Source organism: Neolamprologus multifasciatus, chromosome 13 (assembly GCF_963576455.1).
Source record: "Neolamprologus multifasciatus chromosome 13, fNeoMul1.2, whole genome shotgun sequence".
Taxonomy (NCBI): domain Eukaryota; kingdom Metazoa; phylum Chordata; class Actinopteri; order Cichliformes; family Cichlidae; genus Neolamprologus; species Neolamprologus multifasciatus.
Window position 1 is genome coordinate 19,614,061 of NC_140451.1, and position 15,374 is coordinate 19,629,434.

At 46.3% G+C, this 15,374-nt stretch overlaps 1 protein-coding gene across 6 annotated transcripts in view; it reads left to right on the forward strand.

The window, feature by feature from the left end:
* Positions 1-1,127: 1,127 nt before the first annotated feature.
* zmiz1a (zinc finger, MIZ-type containing 1a) overlaps positions 1,128-15,374 on the forward strand; it is a 108,959-nt gene continuing 94,712 nt past the window's right edge. For 2 of the 6 annotated variants that reach the window (XM_085182190.1, XM_085182188.1), the window contains exon 1: positions 1,128-1,370. The gene's annotated coding sequence lies outside the window, so the exon portion shown is untranslated. Of the gene's footprint in view, positions 1,387-15,374 lie in introns of all 6 variants that reach the window. The other 4 variants (XM_085182192.1, XM_085182191.1, XM_085182189.1 and 1 more) reach the window with 3 other exon arrangements.

The following is a 15,374-nucleotide window of genomic DNA, read 5'->3' on the forward strand; positions in this document are numbered from 1 at the left end:
CTTCACGTACAGGTCTATGGTGTTGCAGAGTGATTTTCCAGTGTCTGTACTGATTAATGCTACTTTAAGTGCTTGATGATTTGGTGGACTGCCTCTGTGTGATTAAGAGACTGAAATAATGTTGTGCGTGTTTCTCATCTTATCTGCTTTGCCACAAATACCTCTTTAACTTCTTTAACAAATGAGCCTTAGCCTTAGTTTTATAACTAAAGGCTCCACCCTGAAACGGGCGAAAAGGGGTGGATTGGATTGAAATCTCTGGTTGTTCTTAGACACTACAATAGGTCATCCAACTAATGAGCTGAGGCCTCCTAAAAATCTGAACCTAGAATCGCCCCTGAGTGACGCTAAAGTGAAATGATTTAAAAAACAAACAAATAAATAACCAACAAGTACAGTGTCTTTCTGACTTTTCTTCAATTTGAATCCTTTCTCAGATTTAATGATGATATAAGATGTGGTGTGAGGCATGACCTGTAATTAACCTTAAAGCATAATGATAATAATAATAATAATAATAATTAGACAGTTATTAAGAGATTTGTTTTCTCCCTTATGCACAGGTGGTCACACTGGATGTTTGACTTGGTAGATTTTTACACCTGATGCCCTTCCTGATACAACTTCAAAGGGATTTATGTCTTTTTCTGAGACTGAACAAGGGACTGTTTGCTTTCTCGGCAAATGTGTAAACCACTACACTATAAAGGCACTATAATATATAATAATAAGAAAAAGAACAATAAAAAATGGCTAATAAAGTTAATAGAGTTCACATCACTACTGCTACTAACAACAACAAAACAATAACAATTACTAGCTAGTTAATTAAGTCGTTTTTTGATAATAACGTGAATAAATCTGTATCTCAGATAAGCTTACGGTGTTGCCTTTCATGTATATTCCTATCATGTTTTACTAACAGCTATTAAACTCACACAATGGCTGAATTAGCAATTAACTCCTGGCTCGGTTACACAGTGCAGCTCTGAGGCATCACTGCTGTAATGACACAAAAGCAGACAATAGCCGGAGCTGCCGGCTGCAGTCCGCTCCAGTGTGAAACGTGCCGTTATCAGGCTGTTAGCGTCTACTTACGCCTTCACACTCGGGTGTCCTTCCGCGGAAAGTCTAGGTCACGTTTTCACGCCGGCCGCCGAGCACGGCTCTCTCTGGTAACTGAATAGCCAGTGTAATCTGACACTTCAACTTGCCGTGCTCTACGATAGTTGATTCAGTCACTCAGTCACAGCGTCTTCGGAGCTCTCACGTCGTCTTTGTGGAAGGGAAGCGAGTGAGCGAGGGGAGCATCGTAAACACGCGGTTTGGAGACACAATACGCCGCTTTGCCGCTCGGGTCCGAGCTCAAAGTAAGTTTCGCGCCTGGTTATTTTTTGTGTTACACAGCGGGCTTTTGAACGTGTGTTTGCGTGCGTGCGTGTGGTTTTGCCTCCCGCTGGACAGATACTACCTGCTAACAATAGGGTGACCTCCTGGAAACCTTTTAGCAGCCGCTGAGAGTCTCGTGCCAGCGGGTGCACGTTTAGAGCCGAGCCGGAGCTCGTTTACGCGGCGTAATATCCAGACTGTGCCGCGTATCCCCTCTACCTGTGTAGTTACGCTGGAGCGACACGTCCAAAGTCACTGGGTCTGTAGGATCATTTCGTGAGGCGTGTGTACATTATTCTTAAAATCACTAGAAAGGAATGCGCTAGTAAGTCAGTGATTGCAGGTCTGCGTGTGTATGTGTGTGGGTGAATGTCTCGTCTCGGTGGATCAGCTGATGGCTCGTTTGATGCTAAACTGAGAATGTGTGTCACTTAGCTAACAGTCAGCAGTGTGCCTGGGCTTGTTGACTCCCTTCAAGGCTATTATCCGCTACCTGTTGTAATGCAATTAGTAGGCATGCCCATATGCTGCCCTGCTCTGTTCTGCTGAACAGCACATGTCATGCAGCTTCAGTGGTAATTGCTATCTGATAACACTAGTTGTGTTTGCTGGATGTAGTCAGGGATCATTCAAAGATCAGTGGCTCAACGTGTTAGGTCGTTTGGGACCTTTGCAGGGACACCTTGTGAATCTGGCCTCTGATAGATAGTTTACTTGCACTATATGTATTTGTGTGTATTTGCGTGTTGCAGTGTGACTATTACAATTAAGACAATGCTCAGGTGATTTATAATAGCTGTATGTCTGCACTGGAGCCTTGCAGTGCACTCACATCTGTAATGGTCCAGTATTAGCCTGTGCATCTGGCTTGCTCTACATTAAACTATCCCCGATAGAGAACAGCATTGCCACATTTACAAGCCCCTCTGCAGCGGAGTGTGGATGAGCAGCTTTGACTCAGTGCAGGCTTCTGCCTTAAGTCTGGTGGACCCTCCCCGTTAAATTCCTCCTGTCTGGATGTGAGGCCAGTCTGGGCAGAGTGGAGAAGAGGGGGGCTCACGATTGGAGGAGGAGAAGGAGAAGGAGGAGGTGGAGACTGCTGCTCTTTCATTACCGTGCACCCTGCTACAGGACAGCTGAACTTTGAGAGAGGGTGACAAAAAGGGCCCTTCACTTGTAAGTAAGGTTGAAGTTGAAGGGAGCGTGATTGGAGCGGATGATCAAATTAACTGCTGTTATAATGTCATCATGCTTTAAACGCCCAGAAGCACCAGATTCCTAAGAAATCTGATACAGCTTCGCATAAAAGTTGATATTACAGGCTTAAAAACAGTTACTGGGTTCATTACTGGAGTATTGCATTGGATTGCAGGTGTTCGTATTATTGTGTCCACTCCCTGTATGTCTCAGAAAGTGTATAAACAGATTTTGGATGGGTGCACCCTCCAGTGTCTCCTTCCTGGGTAATTTAAATTGGTGATGTAATGAAATTGTTTCAGCAGCAACACTTGTCAGCTGCACCACATTAATTAGTGCTGTTTGCCCCCCTTCTTCTGACAAAACAAAGGAGCATTAAGTCATCTCACCAAAGCATGAAAAGGCGGCACAGTCATTCAGAGTAGGTTACCTGATAAATTGTGAAAGAAAGAGGGCAAGGAATTAAAGCCATCTGCAACTGTTTGAAACTTGGAAGTGTGTCTGTTTGTGTATGTGTGTGTTCGTGTGAGTTTTCTTTCCTTCTGTTGTCCCTCATGGGGCCTCTCTGCAACCAGCCAGCCAGCCAGACTGAGAGACAAGACAGAAGTGTCTGATTCACTAAACAGGCTAAAAGGCTCCAGCATACACGCTTTGAAATCAAATTTTTCTTTTTCTTTTTTTCTTCTTCTCCAAAGTCATTTAAGATGGTGCTGGACACAATTGCAGGCGTGCTTTCTGAGAATGGAGTGCTTGGCTGCCTGTGCAAGAATGTGAAGGCAATCTTACTGGAAAAATAGTGAAATTTTCAGCAGATAGAAATACAATACATGCACTGGCCCCGCTACAAGTTGCAGCAAAACGGGAAGAAAAATTAAGTTTGCATCCAACAGCGTGTTTGATCCTGAGGCAGAATGTGGAGATCATTCTCTTTAAGCTGCAGCATTAGCCAATATTGGGGAAAATATTGGGAAATATGTATCTTTTAAAACCAAATCTTTTTAGTATCAATCGTCTTTTCTGATGGTTTGGGCTGCAGAAAGTTGCGACACATGCTTAAGTTGTGCAGTTGTTCAGTCTCACATGCTGATTAGTCACAGAAAAGATTAAGGTAGTGAGTTAACATTACCCCCTGTCATTGTACCTCGGTAAAGCAGTGAGGTAATGCTGATTAGAAGTACGTAGCAGGAAAACAACTAATTACTTGTGTCTCAGTAATTAGCTTTTTGTTACTCAGCAATTTACCAAGTTGCACCATCTCTGCCGCTGTTTGCTGTGTGTGTCGGCACAGCTGCAGCCAGCTAAGTGCTTAAAAACCTGGCGAACGCTAATCAATGTTTTGACAGCCTGACATTTCATCTGACTGTTCCTGTTGTTCGAGGACTACTGTGAAATACTTGCTGCCTGTTCAACTTGACACAGATTCTTGTAGTCTGGTGTCTCACCAGCAGCCCTAACCCACCCACTCGTGTCCAGAGCAGAAGTCAGGCCTTGTTTCTCTCTCCGTCTCTCTCTCGCTGTCTGTGTCTTGAGTGCGGTTCAAACTTGGCATTACTTGTCATCTAAAAACCCAGCCTTTTGTTTTTCAATGTGCCTATTTTGGTCTTTTTAATAAGGGAAAACGTGTGTTGCCTCAGAGCGTTTTTAAAGACTCAATCTGAGACTAAGAGCTTAGAGGGAGTTAAAACCTGAAATATTCAGTTTGAGCTGAGGTTCTGCCCTCTTGTCAGACACTTAACTACTTCCTAAATGTTGTTGTAATTCTACCCATAAGTCTACAGTTAAGCTCCCTTCAAGTTAAAGCCTGGTAATTGCAGGCTAACTAATTCAGAGAAAATGAAGCATACAGCAGATGTAACTCATCCTGCTGACAGAGTGCAATGACATCAGTTCAGTGCAGAAAGCCAAAAGTGGACCAACATGAGGCGCTGGGATTAAAAAAAACCCTCAGTTCCACATGCCTGTCACCACTGTTCTTCAAGCTGCCAACCTTACGCTGCGGTTTGGGTTTGTGGCTGAAGAGACCGCTGCTTTTAAACTCCTGAGTTGCTCGAGGTAGGCTGGACAGTCAGCATGACTAATGCTGAGTCCTCGAGCAAGGCACCGAACCTCAAGTGGCGGTGGCGAGCAGCATTGTTACGTTAACGACCGTGTAGGACTGTAGCCGTGAGTCCGAGCGGGCGTGCGGGAGATGTTTATGGACATCAGGTGAAATGTTTTGCACGTGCTGTCATGAATGAGTTGCTCTGTTTGCTCCCGTTGGGTTTTATTTACTTTCATGTTAGATCGGAAATGAACTAATACCATGTGTGCAGTGGGTAGGTGGAGTTTAGCTTCCTTGTTTTCTCTCAAGACTAAGTCGCCATAGTATTAACAGATTGAGCTTTAACATGGCAAATGGTGGGGGATTGCAATGAGGCTTTGTTTAATCATGACCACTTACGCTGATCAAACAGAGGGAATTAGAAATAAAATGCTGCCTCTAATGCAATCCTGCTTCAGATAAAGGCCTGTTACCTTCTGCATTTGAGGTAAATAAAGGCTCTGGTTACTATGAGGAACTACAGCGGGGATATAATTTTTCCGTGTTGTCCTTGCTTTGCCTGTCAGTTGTTTCCTTGTTGACAGATATCGGTTTAATATAGACAAAACACCAGCTTAACTCCTCTTTCTTAAGAGCCGTCATTTCAGCTCTTGAGCTCTGCCAACATCAGGGAGACGCAGTCCTCTAAGTGCTTTCTTTTTTTTCTCTCTCTCCCTGAGACGAGAGCGAAACAAAGTGCAGAGAAGGTGAGGAGAGCGAATAGGGAGAAGTTGCCGGCCCACCCCTGTCACCATCTCATGCATGTTTGATTTAATGTTCTTTGAGAAACGAGTGCACAGGACGTCACAATGGCCGTGTCCTGTTCCCATCCGCCGTGAGAGAGCGGGGGCCCTTGAATCATAAATGACACCCGGCCTCATCAGGAACAATATGAGAGTCGGAGCCCGCACAGGAGGAACAAAATGTTCCCTCTATCCATCCATTCGCCCCAACGCCGCTGCATGCACTCAAGACTTCTCACCATCGCGAGCAATTACCCTCACTTTTTTCCTCCAGCTGATGAAATCCTCGCAGAGAGCCCCGTCTCAGCTGCGTTTCTGTGCGTCTGTGTTGGCGAAACAGGGAGGGGGCGGGGAGGGGCGGGAGGCAGCGGGGAAAAGAGATAGTATGTGTCTGAGTGAGTGGCGCTGGCGTGTGTCTGTTTGACTTGTAAATCCTGTTTAAGCTAAACAAACTCATTGTCTTCATCCTCCAACTGTGTGCTCTCAGCCCCCCCCCCCCGCCCCCTTCTCTTCCCTACTTTCTCCTCTACTCTTTCCTCCTCCTTTGAGTTGTAAGTACAGTCGCTAATTACTCCCCTCTCCCTCTTCACGCTGGGTCAGTGGGTTTACAGTTTTGGCACTGATCTCTTGTGTTTGCCTTGCTTCTCTTGATACTCGAGCACGTCTGCAAGCCTCCTCCAAGAGGTCTTCACACCTTGCACAGTGTCCCACGTGGGTTCATTTGCCAGAGAGCCACTCAGGTCTGCGCTTAGACTCCCTCTCGCTATGTCAGGAGGCTTGTCCTGCGCTTCATTTCATGCCAGGTGCTGGGCCGACCGACCTGCTGGGCCCGCGTCAATATAACCTGTTATGTTTTCAAGCAACAGCACCTCATCTCGAGGAGGATTCCCAATGATAGGAATTAATTTTAGATACAGTTTAGTTACCCCCTCCACCCAGCGTGTTGCAAATCTTTCTAGCTTATAGGCCATAATGAATCATTTTCTAAAGATAATACACCACATGCTGTGTTTATAATACCATTTGTGCTATAAACAGCGCCTTGTCTAGTCGGCACTGTTGTCTCTCAGAGTGCACGCTGATGCTGATTTTCTGGTGGAGGTTGCGTGGGAGATGTAGAGTGATGGCAGAGATTCTATGAAGGCGGTCGAATTGTCTCCCATCATGGCCTCCAGGGATACATACTTCCTTGTTTTCTGACAACGTAAATTAACTTGGATGTTACTGATGCAAAGGGACAGCATTTATTCTCCAGCTCGCGGTGTGGGTTATGAGGCTGCGAAGGAGTCGTGCAATATCTGCTCTCACGCAACTCCTGCTGCTTACGCATGCAAGGAGCGCTGGGCTGATAACGTGGTCAATAGCAAAAAGCGGCATTTGTTTTTCTTTGCCGAGGTGCGGGCGAGCAATAAAAATGTCATTCAGCTTTAAGGCCGGGGAGTCGGCCGTACGCTGGGGTTTGATTTTCCAGTTTTGCCTTTTGGTCAGTTAATGATGCCTGTTGTGGTTGTTATGGAGAGCCTCCTCAAATCATATTGGCATATAATCGTGAGCCTCGCTGCTCTAATAAGGCTGTTTTCTTCCTATTTCTCAACGTTGCTCAGTGACAGAAAAAAAAAGAAAGTCTATTACCGTGTGCAGTGTGTTTGCCCGCTTACTGCCCTTCCCTCCGTTTTGACACTGGCGGTTGAGCCAGGCGCTTTCCCAGGGTTCTAAGGACTGACATCCCTTTCATTTTCCCGCCTGGGCGGCTCAGATAAAGGGGCATATTTTAAACCTCTGTGTGGATACGCTAACTGTAAAAAGAGACGGGCTGGTGGGCCGGGGCCGAGCAACAGCATTAACTTCACAGAGAAGGAGAGGGATGAAGGGAGCAATGGGATGATGAGGAGTGAAGCAAATAAAGAAGCAAAGAGTCTGAGTCCACATTATTAAACAGTAATCTCAGCAATTCATAATAAATAGTTGGAAGCACCATAAAAGCTGGCTGCAGCCCTGACTTTGCAAATATCACAAACATTATCTGCAGTCCTCCTGCAGATAACCCATCTTTCTTGTTTAGTGCTGGTCTATTACAGGGGCAATGTGTTTAACCACTTTTTTTCCCCTAATCTACCCCTGTTGCGTGCGTCCTCCCGGCACACCAAAGCCACGGTGGAAGCCGTCGTTTATCATATCAGTAATGAGACCAGGGTAATCGTGTGTATTCCGGAGACAGCAATGATACACTGCTTGGCGCTTGCCAGGGATCAGCCTCTAAACAATGTTTATCATTGTCTCCCAGGGCTCTTTAATTATCTGGCAAACATTATTGACAAACCAACGAGAGTCCTTGTGTTTTAAGGATGCGGGCTGCTGTTCATGAATATGTGAGCTTGAGTAAAGCGATTTATATTCAACATGCTTGTAAATTGTTAGTAAAAAGGCGATAATATTTCTTCAGTCAGCCGTGTCTGCTCCAGTCCCAACATCCTCCCGTTACCTACATGTTAATGATCTACCAGAGTTATTATACGGCTCAGCTGTATTGCTCTCACAGCCGTCTTCCAACCTTTACTTGGCAGCTCCAGCTGAGTGGAGGCTGAATGGCATGTGTTGACATTGTTAAAGACACACGTGAGGACCTCACACGTTTCATGTCTGAGTCAAGCAAGGGGCATGTTGGAAAAGATGGGGTGGGGGTGCAGTTTGTCATATCATTGCCTCACCTGCAATATCTTGAGGCGGTTGCACAGTGTTGTGCTCCGGTCCAGAGATGATGTCTAAGTCATGCTGGTTAGTGACGGTAAACAAGAGCAGCAGTTGGACCAAATTTAGGACCAAACTTCACACAAACACACACACTGCCATCTTCTTTTACTTGTCATGTCTCCCTGGATATCAAATCAGCATAAATGTGTAACAAGAGAGAAGGGATGTCTCATTGATGGGTGCATGAAATCACCTTTGCTGTGCTGTGTGTTTGTGAGGGAAATGGGGGTAGTGGTAGTAACAGCAGCAGCAGCAGTAGAGGTGGCTTGGGGTGAGGTCCTACCCTGATTTTCTTTGGAATTCCTTTGTTTTTGGAAGCCAGAACGAGTGGAAACCAAATCTGGGTAGCCTGAGGGTCTCTCCTTCTTGAGTATTCTCCACGCATATCCCTCTGCTGCCATCTCTGACGGCTTTTTAGTGGTAGCTCTGTTTTCAAAGCTCACAACAGCCAAGGTGTTATTCACCTTCCAGAGAAAGGAGAGAGGCAGGCAAAAAAAAAAAATCAGATGACTGCACCAGGAAAACCATCTCAGGCCTGGAGGGACCGGCGCTGCTCAAACATAAATTTTCTCCATGTTTCAGACACGGAAATGAAAGTCAAATGTAGAGCCTGTCACTCAGGGCACAAAAGATACCTTCCAATGAATACGGATGAAAAAGGGTAAGAAAAAGCACTGTCTTTACTCAAAAACTAATAATGGTAAAAAAAAAAAAAAGGATGTTGCAATGATTGCCTTATGTTTTCCACATTTAATGATTCTCCTTTGCAGATTAATAAGCATTTTTAATTGTGTTTTATGGTTGCTGGAAGGGCAAACAGTGCTTTAGAAATGTTGTCAGCTGCTCCTGCGAGCTGCAAATTTGACCTCACATTCATGGCTCATTAAATCTGATAAACCATGGGTAATGGTGTTAAAATTGTACAAAGGTATCTCCATTTACTCCGTACCACAAGTTTTCCGTGACCAGATCCTTATCTGGTGGGCTGTCGCTTTAAGTAACTAACTTCCACAAAAGCAGAGCTTTTCCCTCTCGTTTGAAGGGGGCTCGTGTTGAGTGAGGGGGGAAATGAATAGGGTTGTTGCCTACCTCTATTGAGCCGGCCTCATTCTTCCCTGACCACTGGAACGGTGGGTGAAGGGGTGGCTGGCTTGAGAAAGGGGATGTAGAAGAGGAAGGGGGAATAGGAGAAGTGCTCGGAGGTCTGGATCACGTGAGCTGTTATAGTGTTCGTGCTGGTCCCTTTCAGGCTGTCACAGTAAATCTGTTTGACTTGTCACTTTCTAAATCATTACGAAGGCTAAAAGCCTCTCTATTGGATTGTGGTGGAAGAGGGGAGGCAGCAGGTTTCCTTTGTGCCTTCTTGACGATGATGATAATCAAGTTTGTTTCTGGCCATCCTGCTGCGCGGCTATAATTAGCTCCCTTCTTCTCTCTTCTCATCATCTTTATCGTGTGTTGCTCCTCAGAGTGGAAGCAAGTTGTTGTGTGGAGGTCGTGCTTTGACTTTTGTGTAGCGGTGCCTGATTGAAAACTTGTAGTTTTATCAGGTTTTTTTGCTGCACAGAGACGAGGCTTGTGTGTTGCCTCACGCAAGAGTTTATTTCTCAAAATGAGCGTGAGGACCTCCTGTTCGTCCCCCAGGGGTCAGCTGGAGGTGTGTCTGAACTTGTAGCATCTCTTTCTGCCCAAACTGGTTTCTGACAGAGATGTGACGGAGTATATCTCGTCCTGCTGATGAAGTCTGCAGGAAGTGACATGTGAATTCCCCTACCCCTTTCTTCTTCTCCTGTTTTCTTTTCCCTCCTCTCCTTTTTCATGCCATCCACCTCGTCCTCTGTGCTCACTCTGTTCTCTCCCTTTTTTGCCCCTCGCCTTCCCCCTCGCTGCCATCCCTCGTTGGTTCGTGCGCCAGCAGCACTCATGCCTGGAACAGAGCGCCAGGGCAGACATCTGTCGCATAGCGTCCCTGATCTGATCTGTGGCTCGAAGCATCGGGGTCACGAAGAGTAGCAGCCGCCAGTCCAGACACAGTGGGAGACAATTTCAGAGCTCTATCTCTTGTGTTTTGGTCTCCCAGTGTCTTTCTCTGCGTTTCTCATTAAAATTCACACTGCACACAACCAAACACACGCAAGCGCCCTCACACACACACACACACACACACACACACACACACACACACACACACACACACACACACACACACACCAGGGTATTAAGTTGTTTGTTGTCTTTATGTGAAGCGTCTGTCCTTTGGACTGTGTGGCACTCAGTCAAGCTGGGCTGGCACCGTCCCATGTCTTCTGATAACGCTCTTCCTTAGACTCACAGGTGCAGGCAGGAGGGAAATGTCAGTTTTAACAGGTTGTTCATCAGCCACGATGATGTGCACTTGATCTGAAGGGAGGATTTTGACAGTTAAACTGGCTCTTTGTGCCTGGGGCAACGCTATTAATGACAAACCAATGATAGAACGAATAAAAAGGCGTTAATTGCGGCTGCTCGGTTTTGTTAAAGAGAGCATAAGTGTGGATTGACACACACAGCGTCTGCCAAGTTTTATACATCGCATACCTTCTCGAGAGATTAATGTCTGCATATTGATCCCGCTCACCGTTTTGACATTTATTGGTGTTGTAGTAGTGGCTCCCCTCCTCCCCCCTCCCCAAAACAGGTGAGTTCCTGCCAAGTGACTAGACTGGTGAATGCTCACTCGGTCATGGGAAAATGAAAACTCACAATTAAAGGACCGTAATTTAGTTTTGCTACTAATATTATGATTTTTTTGCATGTCCCAGCTCATTGACACCAAATCACTTACACTGTATTTTACACATGTATATCTTTTCTGATGTTTTCTGATTGTTTTTAAGATGCTGTTTGTTTCCAGTGACTTCACTAGATTATGAAGTGTAACAGAAGCTTGATTGACACAGCTAATCCATCACAGCACACACATCATTTAGTTGTCTTTAAGTTATGTTATCAGCACTTAGTGATGTGGTTGACAGCAGAGTGAAAACTCCTTCTGCGAGTATATTTGAAGACGCCACATCAGAGATTTGTGAGCCACCTTTAAAAGAAAGAAGGAAAACTAGATTCACACGCGCCGTTTCATATCCATGTTTACTCACTTCCCATTTTGATTTGAATTTCTGACAGCGCAGCTTGTCAAAGCAGTGCCTTTTCAGCTTTTGACTGCAACAACGGTTTTGACAATGGTTCCTGATTGCAATTTAAGTGTCTTACAATTGTAGAGCACAGTGCAGACTGTGACAAACTCTAACTTATTTAAGAATCAATAATTTTTTCTAGTTTTTAAAACCCAAAAGCAAACAGTTTGGAAATCAGCATAAAACTTACACTCACCGTCACTTCATTAGGCACATCTGTTCAACTGCTCATTAATGCAGTTGTCTAATTAGCCAATCACATGGCAGAAACTCAGTGCCTATAGGCATGTTTCAGATGACCTGCTGTAGTTCAAACGGAGGAGCAGAATGGGATAAAAAGGTGATTTAAGTGACTTTGACTGTGCCGTGGTTATTGGTGCCAAGCATGCTGGTCTGGATATTCCAGACACTGCTGATCTATTGGGATTTTCCACACAGTCATCTCTTGGGTTTACAGAGAATGGTCCAGAAAAGAGAAAATATGCAGTGAGTGTCAGTGCTCTCGGCAAAAATGCCTTGCTGGTTTCAGAGGTCAAAGGAGAATGGCCACGCTGATAGGAAGGACACAGTAACTGAAATAACCACTTGTTACAACCAAGGTATGCAGAAGAGTGACGCTGAACACACAAAACACGTCACACCTTCAAGTAGAGGGTTTGCAGCAGAAGAAGACCACACTAAGAAGCTAAGAATAAACTGAAGCTACAGTTCACATGGGTTCACCAAAACTGAAAAATGGAAGAGTGGAAGAAATGGGTCAGAATGTGGTGTAAACAACATGAAAGCATGGATCCATGTTGCCTTGTATCAACAGTTCATGCTGCTGCTGGTGGTATAATGGTGCAGGGCATATCTTCTTGGCACACTTTGGACTCCTTAGTACCAAATGAGGATCATTTAAATACCACAGCCTACATGAATATGCTTGCTGTCCACATTCTTCTCTACACCACATTGTACCCATGTTTGATGGCTGCTTCCAGCAGAATAACTCACGATGTCAGAAAGCTCAAACTGCCTCAAACTGTTTCTTGAGCATCACAGTTAGTTAGTTCACTGCAGTCAAAAGGCTTCCACAGTCACCAGATCTCAATCCAGTAGAGCACATTTGGGATGTGTTGGGACAGGATATTCACATTATGGATGTGTAGCAACTGTGTGATGCTTCATGTCAATATGTAGCAAAATTTCTGAGGAATGTTTCCAGCACCTTGTTGAATTAATGCAGTTCTGAAGGCAAAAGGGGATCCAATCCTACTCTGGCAAATAACTAATAAAATGGCCGGTATACTGTTCTTTAACATTGGCTGGTGTTTAAAGTATACATGTTAAGTTCAATGTGCAAAAACATAGTCTGACTGAATCAAGCTTTTCTTTTTGGTTCTTGATTCAATCAGACATTAGGCTATGTTTTTTGTTAGGGAGATGAAGGAGCTATTTTACCACTAACAAATGATTAGTGTCTTTTTTTGTCTGTCAAAATCATTTTCAGATTTAGATTGCTCTACTGTTTGGTTGGAGTAGTTAGACTAATGTTGAAGGAAGGAAGGTATTTAAGAATTATGATTTCAGTCTGATGACTTTCAAAGATCATTTCAGCTGATGCATTTTTGCTATTTTCATGCCCCTTTTTCTGATTCGATTTGTCTGGCTCTGGCACAGGAACAACAAAACTTCTGGTTGTCTTGTATTTTTCTGTCCTGGCAGACAGCCATCAATGAGCAAAAGGCCTTTGAATAAAAACTGAAAAAATCTGAGATGTGCGCAGCAAATGAAAGGTCTACAAAACCACAGGTATGGTCCTTTAAGATAAAGCAGTAAACCTATTTGTTAGCTCAAAGCCTCTCGAATACTCAGCTCCCAAGTCACTGAATCAGAAGCCGCTTTGATTCAGCTCATCTCGTGTGAGTCAGCAGAGTCACAAAGTAAAAGGCGAGCATGTGTGACAAGTAGATTAGTCCCCTTTATTACGCCTGCTCCCTTTCAAAATAAATATCTCAACATCTTGTTTACTTATGAATCCACAAGATGGAAATCAGGCTTGCGATAAGATAAATGGTAGATGTGGCTGTTATCTTTTGAAAGGTAATTGACCTCTGACACTTTATTGGCAGGAACCCAAGCCCATGATGGCTCCATGATTTAAACGCAAAGGCTTCTTCCAGTAAGCCTGAAAATAAATGTGTGGAATGCACTACACACAGGCACAGGTCTTTGTTTTCAGACACCAACTTTATTTCTTTTTGTACGTGATGACCGACACAGTCTGACAGCTGTCGGACACAGCTGATCTCCTGCCCCGTTGAGCTCACCGCACCACCCCTCCCCTGCAGCCGCGCCCGGGACCACACCTCCGCCACACACCCCCACCGCCCGACTGAGGCCGGGGAGCCGTCCGGCCGAACCTACTCCCTCCCCCCGCGAGCGAGAGAGGAAATCTGCCACAGCCATCTGCGCCCCCGGCCTATGGACCACCTTGAACTTAAAGGGCTGCAAAGCCAGATACCACCGGGTGATCCGGGCCTTGGCATCCTTCATGCGGTGGAGCCACTGCAGCGGGGCGTGGTCCGAGCAGAGGGTGAATGAGCGCCCCAGGAGGTAATAGCGAAGGGAGTCAACCGCCCACCGGATAGCCAAGCACTCCTTCTCCACAGTGCTGTACCGTCTTTCGCGCTCTGCTAGCTTCCGGCTGATGTAAAGAACGGGACGGTCGGCCCCCCTTACCTGCTGGGACAAAACGGCCCCCAACCCTCTGTTCGAGGCGTCCGTCTGCAGAACAAAAGGGAGGGAAAAGTTAGGAGTGTGAAGCAGCGGCTCCCCACAGAGAGACTTTTTCACCTGCACAAACGCCGCCTGGCACGGCCCCGTCCACTGAACCAGATCTGGAGCACCCTTTCGGGTGAGATCGGTCAAGGGGCTGGTCAGCTGTGCAAACCCCGGCACGAAACGGCGGTAGTAACCTGCCAGCCCCAGAAACCGTCTCACCTCCTTTTTAGTCTTGGGGCGCGGGCAGGATGCGATAGCTGCCGTCTTCTCCACCTGTGGACGCACCTGCCCACCCCCCAAGTGGTACCCCAGATACTGCACATCCCTCCGTCCAACCGCACACTTCTTCGGGTTGGCCGTGAGCCCCGCCCTCCTCAGGGACTCCAGGACCGCGGCCACCCGCTGCACATGCTCCGCCCAGGTGTCGCTGTGGATGATCACGTCATCCAGGTAGGCAGCAGCATATGCAGCGTGCGGACGCAGCACCCGGTCCATAAGGCGCTGAAAGGTGGCAGGGGCGAACGGAAGCGTAACGAATTGGTACAAACCGTACGGAGTGGAGAAGGCCGTCTTTTCCTTGGACTCGGCAGACAAGGGAATCTGCCAGTAGTCCTTGGTTAAATCCAGTGTCGTGAAAAAACGGGCCGTGCCCAACCGATCCAGGAGCTCGTCGACCCGGGGCATGGGATAAGCATCAAAGCGTGACACTTCATTCACCTTGCGATAGTCGACACAGAACCGTATAGACCCATCCTTCTTCACCACAAGAACGATGGGGCTACACCAGGCGCTGTGCGACTCTTCTATCACTCCCATTTTCAGCATGTCAGCCAATTCCCTCTGAACAGTTTGCCGTTTATGCTCAGGAAGCCTGTAGGGCCGTGAACGCACCGTCACACCAGGCTGCGTTTCAAAATGTTGCTCAATGAGAGACGTTCGGCCGGGCAGGGGGAGAACACATCAGCAAAACGCTGTTGTAACGCAACAACGTCCGCTCTCTGGGCCTGTGTGAGATGGTCATCACAAGGGAGGGAGGCGGGGATGATGGAATTTGGTACCTCCGGCCCCAACTCATCTCTCTCCTTAACCAGGCTTACCAGAGAAGCGGTTTCAGCCTCTCTCCACCCTTTAAGGAGATTGAGGTGATATATCTGCGTGGCCCCTCCCCTGTCCGACCGAGCGACCTCATAGTCAACGTCCCCAACTCGCCGTGTGACCACAAAGGGTCCTTGCCACTTGGCGAGCAACTTTGAGCTAGAAGAAGGGAGCAAC